The sequence below is a fragment of the Solenopsis invicta genome, chromosome 6, assembly GCF_016802725.1.
Source record: "Solenopsis invicta isolate M01_SB chromosome 6, UNIL_Sinv_3.0, whole genome shotgun sequence".
Lineage (NCBI taxonomy): Eukaryota > Metazoa > Arthropoda > Insecta > Hymenoptera > Formicidae > Solenopsis > Solenopsis invicta.
In genome coordinates this window covers 4,371,444-4,388,295 of record NC_052669.1, presented here as the reverse complement: position 1 = coordinate 4,388,295, position 16,852 = coordinate 4,371,444, and the positions used below count along the sequence as shown (strand labels likewise).

Sequence of the window (16,852 nt, the reverse complement as noted above, 5' to 3'; positions counted from 1 at the left end):
TCGAGAACAAATGCAAAAGTTTTAACAATACTGAATTGAAAATAGCTATATAATTTACAATCATAGTCTTTAGCAGTTTTTATTGAACTATACCAGAAAAATAGCAATTGTGAACTTTTTCCGGCATTTTAATAAAAATATCAAATATATGTAATTATTAAAGAATTTTTAAATACAATATTTTTTAAACAAGATACATGTGTGTATGTATACACATCTAATTTTAGGGAAATTTTTCATGTTTTTATCCAACTAATTTTCGTTTGTTAAAAAATACGTCATATTCATGCACGGATAGAATTTCAAGTAATTTTCTATGCTTTAAAATCTACTACACATTTTATATTATAACACAGTAAAATGTAAAATATGTATGCTTATTTTTACTAAACTGTATAACAAAATTTCAATGATTTTAAAATATATTAAACAATTTATAATACGTTATTGTTCAATCAATTAAAAAGTTGTTAACTTGGCTATTGATTTTTCAATTTGATTAAATCTCTTCAGTTCAAATATAATATTTATGTCTTTAAATATATTAAACTCGAACAAAAATTTAATAAAATTGAAAAATTTAGTCAAGTATAATTTTTTCTCAGAGTAAAATAAATGTGAAGTTACGATAAACATGTACAATATCTTATATAAATTTTACAATACATGATATTTTCAATCTGATTTATTCGTTCATGATAATTTTACTATGCAACATAGTTGGTAAATTGTTCGACGCTGGTTTATAGCATAAATAGTATACGGATCAATGGAAGAAATGGCGTAGTGAGATAAGAAAATCCTGGATTTGATTACTATCAGGATAAGCATGTTTTTCAAAAGACAAAATATATACATTAAATACATATGTATATAAAAATAAATTTTGTACATGTCTATAATATATCATTATATAAGAAAATTTTGTCTTAAATTACAAAAATTTTGCTTTAAAACATTTTACAATACATTGTAATTTTTATTACACAGTTTATAAAATATTTTTTGTATATTTCAAAAATTTTTATCTTTACTCATAATATTTGATAAGTTGTCCCAAGCTTATCACCATACAAAGTGAAAGTAGAGAATTTTGCGGTTAGATATAACAAAAAATTCTCTCCATGTAGAATTATTCTCACGGATAAAAAAAGAAATTTTAAAAGAAAAGACATAAAAAAACATCAAAGTCCATTATTTTCTGCATGTATCAAACTATATGTGAAAATGTCCCCACGAGGTGAAACGCCTCATGCAAAACTTACTTCAAACTTATAGATAGGATCTTATCGGCACATGCACGAAGAGAAGACGTTTAATGCTTCAATATATCCGCTACTGTTTTACGATCCGGCATCTACTTTGCGCGTGAGCCTAAGGTTTATGGAAAATAAAAGCTCACTTTTGGCATAAATGTGCGGAAGGCGAATTCGCTGTAAAGGAAAAAGCTCATAAAATTAGAATATGATAATTCCCATAAAAGACACCATTTCTGCCGGCACGGTCATCGGCGCTACGAGATCTTTTCTCAGAGCATTGCTGAAGGTGGCCTCGTAAATTTTCAATCGAGTACTAGCTCAAATGCATCACGCCGTGATAGAAATCGTTTATCGCTCGTTTCACGTGGACCGTCTCGGATTTGTTTCGATCACTCTTTTCCGCTCGTCTTCGCACGCATATGTTCGAATACGATAAATATCGGAAAAACGTGACATCGTGCGACACCGACAGCGCAAAAAATCGCTTCAAAAGAGAAAATGCAAATGGTCAACGTCGTGCATTGGAATACTGATATATAAAGTTTGATATAAAATGTTTTATATAATAATACTATACCTGTATAAATAAAAATGTGCATATTTTCAAGAAAGGAAATATTCTATAATAAATCTCTCAAGAAATATGATAGACATATTATATCAAGCTTTATATCTGTGTGAACATAAAATGAAAACTTGGTTTCTCTTCTACATACATGTATAAAATTTCTACATTTCCAAATTTCTATACATATATAATATAACAAAAGTCGGTTCAAACTTTTTTCATTGATAAAATATTTCATAAATTCAATCAGAGAATACTTTCTATATTATTAATAAATCTTGTAGAAATATTCTTTTAAAAATAACTTTCATTTGTGTATATCTGGAAGTCACATTCACCAGATGGTTCATTTCCAATTTAGCCTCAAGCGCCTAGTTCTCTTTGCATGAATTTTAATAATATTTTATATTTAATATTATTTTATATTTATGCATGATCTTGTTCGAAGTTTTCGAGAAATTCTATAAGCTTTCGTTGCGTAATAAAAAATTGACCTATGTCCTAACTATTTCATAACAATGCGACACTTTGTAAGATTAATATAACCCAAATTTCAAATGATTCTTTATTCATTTTGCATTAAAAATATTTTTTTAATAAATGCCACAATGTCCTCAAAAGGTGGATTCATTTGATTTATGAAACGTATAAAATATTATACTTTTATATAAACAAAAACAAAAAAATTGTACATAATATATTGTTTTAACTTCGTATACACATAGAAAGGGCAGGCATTGCAAAAAAATGATAACAAATTGTATATCATGTGTATGCATAGCCAGAAACGTCGATCGGCCAAACAAAATTAAATATAATCTTCCGTTAGAAATTATTTCAAATATACATACAGGTGTTCCAAAATTTGTAAATCAAATTTTACAGCAAGAAAATTCTTGAAAGATTAGAAAAAAATAGTTGTTTATAAATTTTTATTTCAAGTAATTTTTGAGATGGAAAGGTTTAAAGCCGGCCAATTACAAACTACATTTAGACAGTTATATGTTCATGAATCATTACCGCTCGTGCGATAGTATTAGTGACCGCATGATAGGTGATTGACTAAACGTAATCTCAAAAACAACTTTTTGAAATACAAATCTATAAATAATTATATTCTTTATTTAATTTATATGCGTACATATATATTCGAAATAATTCTTAACAGATTATACTTAATTATGCTTGAATGATCGCTAACGATAGTTATATATGATATATAATAGGAAAAAAAAAAAAATATATATATATGTTTTGTTATTATATGTCGTAAGGAAGACAGAGCGAAAAGCTCTTACATGGGCAAATACCGCTGAGAAGACGATTAATGGCGTAAGGGTTAGATGTTAACGTACGGCAAAGTGTTTTATAACTTCAAAGCGGCATGCGGCTTGTCGTGTCGCGAGCGCCGTCTCGTATATTCTTCCTTCGAGGACCAATGGCGAAAAAAGGACACGATGCGCATTGCTCTTGCCGAGAAAAGCGAGAAATGCAAATGGACACCGCGGCAGAAGCGAGCAGTTGTGTTTAGGTCCTCCGCACCTCTTCGCGCCAACACCGTCGCCACTTAGGAAATCGACGCCCCCCTCGTAAACGGGACCTGCCGGGTAATTTATCACTAATAATGGCAAACCGTGTATCGAGTTAAATTTAACGTTGCGTCGGCGTTAATCAATTTTATCAGCAAAGATAAACCAAACTGACGCTTCCTTCCGTCCGCGCACTCCACACCATTGCTTTTCGTGATAAATCACGTCAAAAGCCAGCTCGCGTCGTGATCATCGCCAAGAATAGACATGAATTCGATACTTATAGCGGACACGCAGCCTCCGGAAAAATCATAATTAGAAATGGGGTGCAACACGTACCCAAAATACTTAAACTAAAAATATTTCCAAGTGTTAGTTATAATACAAGAATCGATTGTTTTAAGCTACGAAAGTGTTATAAGCAACAACATTTGTTCAAAAATATTGTATTTAACGTTTTGTTTAAAAAAAATATTAGATTTATATTTTAAACAAATCTTTTCTAGATATAGAAATCTTTTTTCATAATAATCAAAATAATCATTTTTAAATCCAAGAAAAAATGTAACAACTCTATAAAACAATCTACTAAAAGATAAATAACAAAAAATAAAAATAAGAAAATACAAAATACAATAATGTAAAAAAGTTTAATCAATAATATATTAACCATGTACATATTAATATACACACAATAACTATACATCAATTTTAAATGGTGACCTTTTGTTAAGTGTATAAAAATTGGGACGATGTCAGATTCAATTCAGTTTCTGATATGTTCTGATTTTAGGCATGTATTTCTGTTATTTCAAGATATGATATCTGACACAACGATATTTCAGAATTATCTATTTCTTCTATATGCTGTTCCACTTTTCAGGTTTAAAAAATACATTATGTTGTTGCATATCTCTAATTGTGAGATAAGTTATTATCAATAAGTATGCATAAAATATAATAGTTACGGATTGCTGTAATAAAAATTACAATTTGAGAACATTCAAATTTTTCTTTACTTATTTGAATTTTTTAATGTTAATATGCAATAATTATGTTTTCATGAAATATGTACATTTAAAAATTCTATATTAATTTTCCTTAATCTGAGCGTACCAATTTTCAATGATTCATTAAAAATTGAAAATTAATTATTAATTAAATATTCATATTAGTAATTAAAAACTAATTACAATAAAAATAAAGATTTATTACTGAATTTAAAACGGAATAATACATATAAAGTTACATTATAAAATATTAAATCATTTAACCATCCAGATTATTCCGTTTCACGTTCAACGATGAATTCTTTTGTCTTCTCTGTAGTTAGTCTCTAATTAATAATCCAAATATCTAATTAACCATCCGTTTGTAATTAATTTTTACTTCCTCCTTTTGTTTACATTTTGGACTCTTTTTGTTTTCCAGCTAAGTTTATTTTACTGTTCTAGATATAAAAATCTGGAAAATTTCAGAGTTACATTTTTCAACACCTCTATTATATTATCCCGATAAATAATTTTTTAACTGAAATGTTAAAATCTTTAATTAATACAAAGTAAAACTTGGAGTAAAATTTGCAAGTGAAATTTTGCTTGTGCCAAAAAAGCTGAATTGTAAATGGAGGGTTAATAATTAGTTTTCATACTTTGACAAATCATGGAAAGTAAGCTTAAAAAATGAGGAATTAATGCAGAATTTATATATTTTTAAATATTCTGTATTTTCTACATTTGTTGGACGTAACAGAATATATATATATATATATATATATAAAATCTTTTGTTGCATGTGATTCCGCATATGCAATCAAGAATTTGTCACCTCTACGTATTTCTATAAATATTTACGCGCGGTATAAATGCAGTTTACTCAATGCGGGCAAATTTACCGATAAATAAAATCATGCTTCGGTTCAGTGATCTCGTCGTTGGTGCGAGGAATGTCTATATAGTAACGTAACCTACTTTTTAACGGTCCTTGAACACGAATTGCTCGACCAGCCGCGCGAACAACGATGAAAGACAACGTATCCGGCGGCGAGATAAATCCCGGCTAATAATTCGGCAATTAGACGTTGGTCGAGCGGATAACTAGTCGGTCCGATATAGAGCTCTTCGAGACTGAACGCGCGATCGAAAGGGTGTAACGGTGAAGCGTCCGGTAAAGCGGCGAGATATCGAGCGAAGATATCCCCGATTGGAGCAAGACGATAAAACGGTCGTGATGTTCCCAGGGGTCTCTCTCATCATCTGTCCCTCCCCCCTCTCCTATCTCTGTACCTATACTTGCTCTCATGATACTCGTTCTCGCTTACTTTCTAGTTTGTCGTTTTATATTTTGGCCTCGTGCAGTTTTCCATCGTTTACGATCACCTCTCTCATCAGCAGGCTTTCCCCGTTGATCCCGACGCGCGAGAGATCCCATCTCATTAAAATGTTTGTCAACTTCTTCACCAGCCTTACCTCACTCATCCGGTGCTCGCGAAACACTAGCGCGAGCTTGTTTGTCCCTATTACTTAGACGTCTGATAGGCACGTCTTCAACGTACTCGGAAAAAGATGCATGCTGCTCTTAACTTCGATGATGGTTGTCAAGAGGATTGCGAGACGAAAGTCAAAGGGGGACATACGCGCACGTGGATGCGATTCGACGCGGTGCGTCTATTACACCGTGACGTAATGTTTATACTGTAAACACGAGTCGAGACTCGCGAATCTGAATTCAATTTCGATCTTGTTAAAACGAGCGCTTCCAGGTTTCGATCTCGAGATGAGCATGTCTACATGTCTCGGAAATGACATACAAATTCAAGAAATTTTTCTAGGGATTGAAGAATAATATAGAAAAGCGATTTCTATATAATTAATTATTAGAATTATGAAAAAAAAGAAATGTGCTATCATGAATCTATAATATCGGCTCTATTAAATCTTTAAAGACGTCTCATCTGAACACGCAAGATTGCTAGTCATACGTTGAGTTTTATAAATACCGCTCTTAACAGAAAAAATCAAATGTTTTTATTTAGTGTGTGTAAAGTTGGCGAAAAATTTTTCGAAAATTATCAATTCCTCACCAGACAAAACATTTTTTGAGAATCTGGAGTTCTGCCACAAGTTCTGGCAGTTCCCCGAAGAGTTTTATCGATTATCCTTAATAATTGAAGCGCTAAAGTCGAAAACAAAGAAGTTGTGGCACTTTAAATATTTGAATACTTTATTCAAAGAACGAAATTTTCACATTCGGAAAATGACGTAGGACAACCTGAGACGCTGTATGAACCTGACGTTTCACTTTGTCCTAGGCGTTTCTCTCGCTTTAAAGGCCAGAACTATTTGATTTATCTATCAGAAACTATAGAACTATCGTAAATGGAGCCAGAACTTTCAATATTTCTGAGTTTCTACGAAATGATACGCCAACTTTGCACACACACACATTGTTTTTATTCCATTCTCGGCAAAACAAAAGAAAAATAAAAAACAAAAAAAACTGTCTGTTTTTCGATAGCGACACAATTTTCGCATTTTACATTTTAACCTGTGAAATAGAAATAAATCACAAAATATCCAAAAATCACTGGCATCCAAACAGTGAAAAAAATTGCGCCATCTTTGTGAAAGAACGGTCATGCCGAATTCACATATTTCAATTGTTCGAACATCCTAAAATGATAAAACTGTGGATACCTCCGATACAATAAATTTATCAGCAGACAAACGTGACATTTTCCCTCGACAAGGTTTCTCGCCGAATGTCAAAAGCAATTAAATAATAACCAACCTTTCAATTCGAGCTTGATCGTAAAGTGCTTGTACAAGAGACACGCGCAAAGGGTACCAGCGGATACCGGTTGCGTCGCTCAAAGGGATCACAGTACGCAATGCCGCACGTTACTTCCGCGGATTAAGCTACAACGGCTACAAGCGAAATCTGTCCGTGACGGCTGCGTCGGCGATTGCCATTTATCCACGCGAAAGGGCATAACTGCTTTTCGCTGATCAAAACGCCAAGCGCGCGTGCGTATCTCCTCTCGAGATACACGCAAAACGTTACGGCCATACGAATCTCAGCCATCCGCTCGAATGGCGCATAAAATATCAAATGCAAACGGTATCGATAGCAAAAGCAGGCGAGGTGGGGAAACCGCGAACGCGGAGAGTTCAGAAACGCGCGCAGTAATTAATACCGTTTCCGCAACGCGAGAACTGCTCGCTGCGGAAAGAAAGGTACAATGAATTTCAGATTGTGCAAAGTCACGCCGGTACATGGATCGTGTACTGCGAACGGTTTCAGTTTCGCTTCTCCCGAAAGTACTTTCCGCCGACGTACACCCAATTATATCGCGTAACCTTCGGAACGATAGCGACGTTGAAGAAGGAGCGAAACGGAAGCAACGTATGTTACTCTTCGCCGATGTGAATGAATTTCTGTTTTAACATATGTATCTACAGGAATATTGCGACACGAGACGTTCGCGAAAATATTGAAAATAAAATTTAATATCAGAATATTACGTTTTACCGAACCACTGCCTCGATGAAAAAAAATAGTATCGAAATAATGCTATACATTATTATACATAAAAGACTTTTTAATTCAAATTAATGATATATTTTTCTAATATAAACATAAAAATTTAGAATTAAACGCGGACGCTCTACTCGAAAGAAAAAATAAAGCCGATATATAAACGCGAATGTAATTACGCGTTTTCCAGAAGGCGATTATCATATCGATTCAAGCTAAAAGATTCATTCGAATAGATTTTGTAAAGTAGAATGTTGGTAAAAATCTACGATCTTCACGGATCTTCGCATATTCGATGAATTCGATTCTCATTTTAAAGATTGAATTTGAACTAAAAGAAAAATGTCTAAATGTAATAACTGAAAGAGAGCGTAAAATTTAAAAAGCGTTAGCAATAATCGTAAGGTCAATGACATCCGGTCTCTTTCGTTGTCAAAACTACTTGTGCCGAATCGTATCACGCTTATTACAGCTTGTTTACTCTCACAAGATTTACAAATTTTATTGTACTCAGTTGTTAAAATGCAATATACAATAAAATTCGTTGTACGCTATACCAATGAAAAAGATGAAACGCTCGACTCGCTCATAAAAAAAATGTATGTCTCGAATTTCGTAAACCTACTATTTTAATTAGAACAGAGCGTATCAATACCAAGTCACGTGGAAGCTTCGTATTGCAAAGCAAAAGGCCGGTTGTTCCCGTGAACGATGTAATTAGCAACGCGCTATCGAATCGAGAAAGAGAGAGAGAGAGAGAGAGAGAGAGAGAGAGAGGGGGGAAGAGATAACAGCAGATAAGGCATCACGTCACGTGTCGCATCGGATGGGACACAGTTAAAGAGATGAAGCGACGGTGGAACGAGATAAAGCAAGAGAGACGCAGACCGGATGGAAAGGTGGGGGGAAGGGATGCGAACAGGAAAAGATAGAGACGGGAAGAGAGTGTACGAGAACGTTTTTATTAAGGACCCGCCGAGGAAGACTGACGACGCGTAACCTGTTGATAGCGAGAACGACGGTCCCGTAGCCGCTACTAATTGCGAAAGTGGGGACAATAAGACTGAAATTACGAGAGCGCGGCTCTGGGACGGTATCACCTGGATTGCCGGATGCAGGCTGCAGCTGCAGCTATGAGAAGTTCAAGCGCGCGCGCGCACGTTACAGCTGCGGAACGGCAATCTCGGAATGGCGTTTACGATTATTACGACGCTCCACCGGAGAACGACATCTCTGTAGGATTCTCCGCGACGTAAAAAGCGTCCTTTATCCCTTCCTGTCCTCTTGGTCGATCCGTTTCTCTTCGCACCCTCCGCCCCCGCGAGTGGTTCCACGTAAATCTCGCGCGTCGTCCCTGCCGCCACTCAGCAAAAACGCCCAGTATCCTCCTTTCTTTATCGGTCTTTTCGTAGATTCGAATCTCGAGGGGTTCCTAGCAGAAACTCGATGATGTTCGGCGGAAACTTCGCGTTCGACGGAATTCGCACAATTGCGAGATAATGTCGGGGTGCCATCCCTTTCGATCGAGTAATTTCTCTCCGAACGCGCAAAACGAAGCGACACCCTCCACCCTATTTCGTTCTTCCTTCCCTTTCATGCACTATACGCTATACAATCGCTTATATACTCGCTATGTATATATAACGAAAATGATAAAATGGTTTATCGGCACGTTTCTTAAGTCTCCATTTTTACAACATTACTTTTATGTTTATTTTATATTTATTTTTTATTCTCTACATTCTTTGCATGCAAGACGTATCGGATGCTACCTTTGAGAAAAGTAATTGCTTCAATATTGTGATATAAAAAATGTGTATTATCAAAGAATTAATTTAGGAGGAGTAACTTATTAACTTTGTAAATTTGTTCTTCATTGAATATCAAGAGGACTTTGTTTTACAGAGTTTTAATTTAAGTTTTAAACATAGAAGTACAAGACTATTAATATTGGATAATAATAAATTGTGTGTGAAAAAAAAATTGGCGTTTCCTATATAAAATATTCGCTTTGGAAAAACAGACTTTAGACTGTTCAAGAAATTCTTATATAAATGGAAATGGAATGGTACGGTACATACACACAAATCCGCTACATTGTGTATATTATTCTCGTCTCGTAATGAGTTTCTTTTGTAAGCGCCATAATATGCAGAAACCGACTTATATTTCATCTTTAGTTTTTCTACTTATTTTCCAATTTTCGTTGAAGCACATGTTACTAAAAAATCTGCGTTATCTTTAAATTTCTTAATATTCAAAAAACTCAATTTCAGTACGTAGGTAGATAAAATGACACTTTCTCTCTGCCTCATCCTTCTACCCCTCTCGATTGTCATTCCTTCCTTACATTTTCGATTTTCGTGTGCCAAAGGCGACGACGCCGAGTCGGCCGGCCGTCATCGGAGCTAGTGTTTCGTGAAATCCAAGATATATTAAACTCCATTCCGTGCGGATTGTAAAGCATCGGGAAGTTCGTCGCAATGAAGAAAAGCGAGCGAATGGAAGTGGCAAGGCGGGGAAACGAGAGAGAGAGAGAGAGAGAGAGAGAGAGAGAGAGAGAAAGAGAGAGAAAGAGGTGGAAGGATCCTTTGATAATTTAGGCCACGCTACGCAAGTAGGAGCGGGACCGACGGTATTATTACGGTAATGTTATTAAAACTTCGCTTCTTCGACCTCGGTACCGCGCTACGCCGCGCTGCCCCGCCGCCGTCACGCTTTCGTCCTTAATTAACGAGTTAAGGACGAAAAGTTAGGGCCTGTAAACCTTGAGGAACAACGACGGGGAGCCCGCGGGACGGAACGAATGACGAAATTAACGACTCGTTCTTCCCACTCCGGAGAGTCCCGTTCCACGCGAGACGAGAACTTTCGGTTAACTTTCCAGCTGATGCGTCCCCGCGCGATCGATGCGACGGCCTGAAAAAAAAAGGCAATTCGCTCTTTTCGCCCTTTTTAGTCTTTTCACTCTTCCCTTTTGCATGCGCTTAAGAAGTCCACGAGCCGCTTCAAACTGAATCGCTTCCTGCCCGGGCTCGCGACGCTTTCGCGATTAACGTTTCATCAGACCCGTCCCCGCAACAATTCCGATTAAGATGGAAGAGCAGTTTCGTAACGGAGTAACACGCGGAGAAAACGCGCCGCGCTTTTGTATCCAGAATTTTCGATCCACCTTCAGTCTGTTACCACGCTACAATTCAAATCCGCGCGTAAAATTGCGACAAAAGGAAAAACTTCTCGCCTGTCGCTTTCTTTCTCGTCTCCTCTCCGCGATACTCCGCGATACTCCGCGGTACTCTCCGCGGTAGTCCGGGCTCGTAAAGCGACACAGTTTATTAAGTAATTAAATCATTCGTGCCACTGGCGCAGCGCAAATTAACTTTCTTACGGGTAAATGAAACTTGTTTAAAAACTTTCGAGAGAATAATGAAGATTCTTGTTTGGCCGAACGTATCTATCCGGAGAGCGCTCTTGCGAGACAAGAACAAATAACCGGCCGTAGAGGAAAGGTCGTATTACAGTCGGGGGTGAAGTATCTCTTTTATAACGCGGCTCCCTTGATTAATTTCAAGGATCGTAATTAACTCGCGGGTGCGCGTCGAGTGAGAAAGAGGCAGGGACTATCGAGCTCGTGCAAGGCCTCCTCAAATCTGAATGTACAATTTGTCGAATTAAATCTAAATATATAATACGTGTCGGAACACCTGTTACACATATACACATATACATCGCGAGCGAGCGTTCGCAGATTTTCATGTGACGTAATGAAAATCGGCACGGCGAGTCGAAGAAGCCTTATGGAAATTCGATAATAGTAACTGCTAATTTCCAAACGAAACTTTGGAACCGTTCTTAACCAGCCAAAGAACGCGTCGATAATAATTTTAAAAGTTCTTTAAACGTCTAATTAAACTTTAAATTACTTCATGATAATTAATAGGAATTTACTTCCGAAGTGACTGTAAGATTATTAGAGGCTGCGCGCCGTTAATTGTTAATTAACGATGAGCTTCAATCGTCCCGATTTCATCGCCTAATTTTCATCGCGGCGCACTTTTGGAAAGGTTGTAATTTCCTCGGTTATCCATTTAATGCGGGAATACAATTTTCGTGTTATTTATTTATAACTGCAGAGATACCGCGTGTGTACCTTGCTAAATACCGCGATTAATTCGCGCATATATTAATTGCCGCCTCGTATGATCATCGTTTCGGATAATCGGTGTTCAAATGAACGAGAATTTAGTACGCTTGCAGATGCGTTTCGCACAGAATTTTTATTTATTACGTAAATAACGCGATACACGCTGCAAACAGCGATCGTGATCGGAACGATTATCAACGAAAATCACTGCAGGAAATTAAAATTCTCTCTTCAAAAATTTAATTGTGTTTTATCACAATGTCTGATTATGTGAATTATTATATTTATAGAATGTATATTTAAAGTTACAAATATAATTGTAAATATATAAGTGTATTGTAAAATTTTAAAAGGTTCATACAGCTGACTGCTCGGTAAATTTACTTTCAACCACGTACAAAAATATTAGCACCGGCGTACGGAAGGTAAAGTTAAAGGATGAGATCCGCTGGCGAAGAGTAACGGCATACCTCTAATTAGCACGCGCTTGCGATAGCCGGTGATTTAAATCGGCAAAGAGGAACCGCTCCTTGGGTGATCCTTCCAAGAGGTGCTCGCTCGTTACGAACTAATGTTGATACATCGACACCAGCGTAAAGGGAGAGAGGAGGATCATTTCGTTGCTCGGTCGATCAGTCATGGGGAGCTACACCGTCTAATTAAGCTCGCGTTAAAATCCCAACAGTAATCAAGCCGAGGAGTCATTTGTCAGCGCTGCGCCGGATGGGAATCGGCCAACGAGATTATATTCCCGTGCTCGACTCTTATTCCACTGCGCCGAAAACACGGTTTGATATTGACTTTATGCGAGCGAGCGTGGAACTCCCGAGCCCCGTCGAGATTAATGCGCGCCGGTATTTACACGCAAATACGGTGGATAAAGTGCTTCAAAACTCGGACACACTACATTTGTTTCAATTAGGCTATTTTTACTCTTTGCAGTGTACGATACGATTAACTCGAGCGGATCTATATTGACGTGACATAAGATGTAATAACGTAACCGTATTATTTTTCTTCTTAATTAGATGTCTGCTAACATATTATCTTCGTGCACGTGATTTATAAATAATTACACCTCGTATATCTCACGTCTAACAAGACTGAACAGTGATAGCAGAAAATACACTTCTTCGTAAATATTTCAATATTTTTATCAAAAATCATGCTTCTCAGATCTATATTATTAAAACGTTTTATTTCCATTTTCATTTCATCATTATTATATATTAATATTTTGTTGAATGAAAAGTTAAATCAACATTATTCTACTTCGCATCCTAAAATACGGTTGTAATGGGGTTATAAAGCACTAAAGGCTTGCGGTTGCAACATCGATAATGAGGAAAATGATTGGGGGTACAACTAAAAGGCAAGATATAAATGAAAATTTTGGAAGATAAAATCATCTTTGTCGGCAAAAACTTCAAATTTTGGTGGTACACAAATATCGCTAAAAAATTGAATATTAAAACTACGCGGTCAATATTCTTCATCAAACTTTGAGTAGCTAGTGAAATTTTAAATCGTATTTCCGTTTATTTTCACTAACACGTTTGGGAATTTTACCCAGTTTTAGTTATGCATTAATTATTTGTACGTGAAATAAAACGTTTTATCTAAAATATTTATATACAGTTCGCTTATCACATTTTTCTTGATACTACAATAGAAATAATATTGTGCCATGTGTTAAACAATTAAGTTTACATCTATCATATATGTATCAATTTCCAATATATCAGCAAGATGTAAAAGAGTCATCTTATCGATATACATAGATAATTATTAAAATTATATGCTTTTAAGTAGCTATAAGATGAAGTATGTATCATAATTTGGAAGCAATAATTGTCTTTATAAATTACATAAAATTCATTTTTAGTGCTTACAAAATAACTGATAACAGTTTAACAGTCTATACTAAAAAATTAAATGAGCCCGAGAATTAGGTAATACAATTCTATTGTAGTGCTATATCAAATTTATGTCTCAAATTGTTAAAACTGTTTTCTAGTTCATTAATTCAAGAGATGAATTTATACGTAAAGAGTAAAACTGTTAGTGAAGTCTTGTAAAATATAAAAAGTTTTGAATTAAAAAGATAAACATAATTGTGCCGATATCAATGAAAAAACCTATTAAGCGGTTACATTTTTAATCAAATACGTCTTTATATTGTTTCGATGCTTCGACATATTTTCCAACTCTAATTTAATTACGGCATGTTTAACGAATTGCGTTGATCCAAGCACAAAAAACAGCTCGAGAGAAACAGGGAGAAAGAGAGAAAGAAAGAGAGAGAGAGAGAGAGAGAGAGAGAAAGAAAAAGAAGATACAAAAAGGAACGGTGAGGGAAAATTAGCCAGCGTGCACGTAGAGAACTAGTAGAAGAGGCAGAAGGGAACGGACAGAAATCGTGAAAACGAAACGGCAGCGCGTTTCCGATGTTCCAATTACTTTTACTCGTGCAACCCCCGATGACGAGATTGGGCCGTGCGCGCAAAGTTAACCCACTTTATACCGGGGAGAGAGGGAGGGCAAAACGGGGACGCGCAGTGGAAATTCGCTTTTCCGGCCGACCCCCTTCCCCTCGAATCGTTACACGCCGACAGGTATGTATACCCGGCTTCGAAATAACGGTCGGAACTAGAGAGGAAGAGAGAGAGAGAGAGAGAGAAAGAGAAAGAGAGAAAGGGGGGAGAGCGAGCGAGAGAGAAGCATTGCCATGTGCAGATAGGCGTTGCGCGAAGTGACGCGAGGCGACGGCCTGGCATAATTATTATCGATCACGAATTACGCCGCCTGCGGGAGCACGGCGGTCTCTCCAGTCTCGCGGTGCCAATCTGCTGGAATATTCATTACCGCGAGAGCTAATCTCCGTCGTAATTATCATCAGCCCGCGCCCGAGACTTGGGTGCTATCGCTTCAGAATTTTCCAGGTTAATGCCAGGAACGAAAGTTTCGGGCGCAAATGTTTGCGCGATCGTCAGTCGGGGATGACGGCTCTGGCAAGTTTAGAGTTCTGTACGGATCATATTGAGCTCCGAAGCGCTGCGTTTAAAATGCGGTATTCTTATCGTTTGCGTTTGCCGACAGTGTATTTGGTTGCAGTCGAAAACACGATTGTCAATGGCTTAATCGCGATGCAAAACATATCTTCAAAGTGCGATACAAATTTGTTTTTTTCTTGTAAAAACATTCAATAATAATTCATATAATATTTCTTTTAACGTGCAAATTTATATTTTACTATTAAAAATTAACAAATTAAAAAATTCAAAAAAATTATCCACAGATTTCTCTGCCTTTCTGTACTATTTTAATTACAAAAAAGATACACGTTGCATCTATATCACACATTTCTACTATACATCGTCACGTTAATCTAACGCATGCAGTGGTAACCATGTCATCCGGCTTTGCGATTCGAAGCCCGCCTTAAAATTTCGCGCACGAAAAATTCTGCGACATGTCGACAGCAAACATAACTAAGGGAATGTGCTCGAGCCACATGGGAAATATGTGTCCGACGCATACGCGTGCGAATACATCGAGGGTCACACGAATGTGCGCTGTCCAGTACAGTTTGTCTATCTCTCGATCATCATCCACCGAACCCCTCGGCACTGACCCCAGCCTCGAGGAGGTACGCGAGGGTGGCGCACATTCATCCCCGATGTCGGACCTTGCCAATTAACACGCGACGCTCCGCTCTCGGGAGAGCTGAAAGATATTTGTACTTGGCACAATTTCGTTACTAATGAAAGTGTCGTGGGAGTGAAACTCCGGGAGAATCCATTATGAATATAAAAAAGAATTGTTCCCTAAGAATATTAAGCAGACACGCGTGAGTTCAACTGCGACGAATTAAACGAAATTGCGCGCTTCTACCGTGGTGCGTATCGTTGCAACCGTTCCACTCAAACTTTTGATGTAACGATCGTTACCTCCTTATTGCTTTAAGCAGTCGTCAAATTTCCAGCTTGAGAGTGCGTAGTTTGGCCCCCCGAGGCTTCGCTTTCTGCCCGTATGCTCGTGAGCGATGATTAAAGTCTCCGACAATCTCTCGATTTACTCAGCGCTAGGGGTATTTCCACGTGAATTGAAGACATCTTTACTTACCTAAAACACAAAATTATACAAATCATTAATCAATGTGATATAAATTGTCAATATTAATAACGAGACTTAAAAAATTTACTTTTCACACATAACGTTTTTTATACGTTATATTCAATTCGTATTATCATCGCAGAAAATATAAAAAGTAATTATCAATATTTCATTTTGAAACGTATACATATAATCGTTCCATTCGTTAGCCATGAAGATTTAATTTTCTTGAATCGCGTGAATTCTATTATTTAATTTTGTGGTCTATTAAAATCTCAGAAATATTAAAACTCTCTATGAAATTATAAGTAGAATTAATAATTGCTTATTATCATATATTAAAAAGTAATTATACATAATGTAGGTACATGAAAAACAAATTTGATTACAGCACATTTGATATCGCTTTAATTCGCAAGAATTGGAATTCTAAAGTTTCGAAGAGAACAATTTGGATATCACTTGAATATTGGAGCAGTCAGAACAAGTATTTCGCAAAATAATAATCTATAAATTTAATTAAAAAAAATAAAAAAAAATAAAACCAGGTTTCCGTGTTTTAATGTATAAAGATACAACTTGACAGGATGATGCAAAAGTTTCCGATACGTGCGCATTGCTTTTTCTTTCATCCGGATTCGCCCATTGTGATGCGAAAGTCCGTTTCATGACTGTGCTCGACCGATTTCCGCGAGTCACC

General features: G+C 36.5%; 1 protein-coding gene and 2 long non-coding RNA genes across 6 annotated transcripts in view; 1 reads left to right on the top strand and 2 right to left on the bottom strand.

Annotated features, from left to right (window-relative positions):
- The window catches only part of LOC105193913 (SAM and SH3 domain-containing protein 1), a 324,915-nt gene that overhangs the window by 220,303 nt on the left and 87,760 nt on the right, over window positions 1-16,852 (bottom strand). The gene's annotated exons all lie outside the window — the stretch shown is intronic.
- LOC120358136 overlaps window positions 1-16,852 on the top strand; it is a 286,272-nt gene that overhangs the window by 236,630 nt on the left and 32,790 nt on the right. The gene's annotated exons all lie outside the window — the stretch shown is intronic.
- LOC120358137 overlaps window positions 1,177-16,852 on the bottom strand; it is a 36,214-nt gene continuing 20,538 nt past the window's right edge. The window contains exon 2 of the long non-coding RNA XR_005575069.1: window positions 1,177-16,161. This is a non-coding gene — a long non-coding RNA (uncharacterized LOC120358137). The remainder of the gene's footprint in view (window positions 16,162-16,852) is intronic.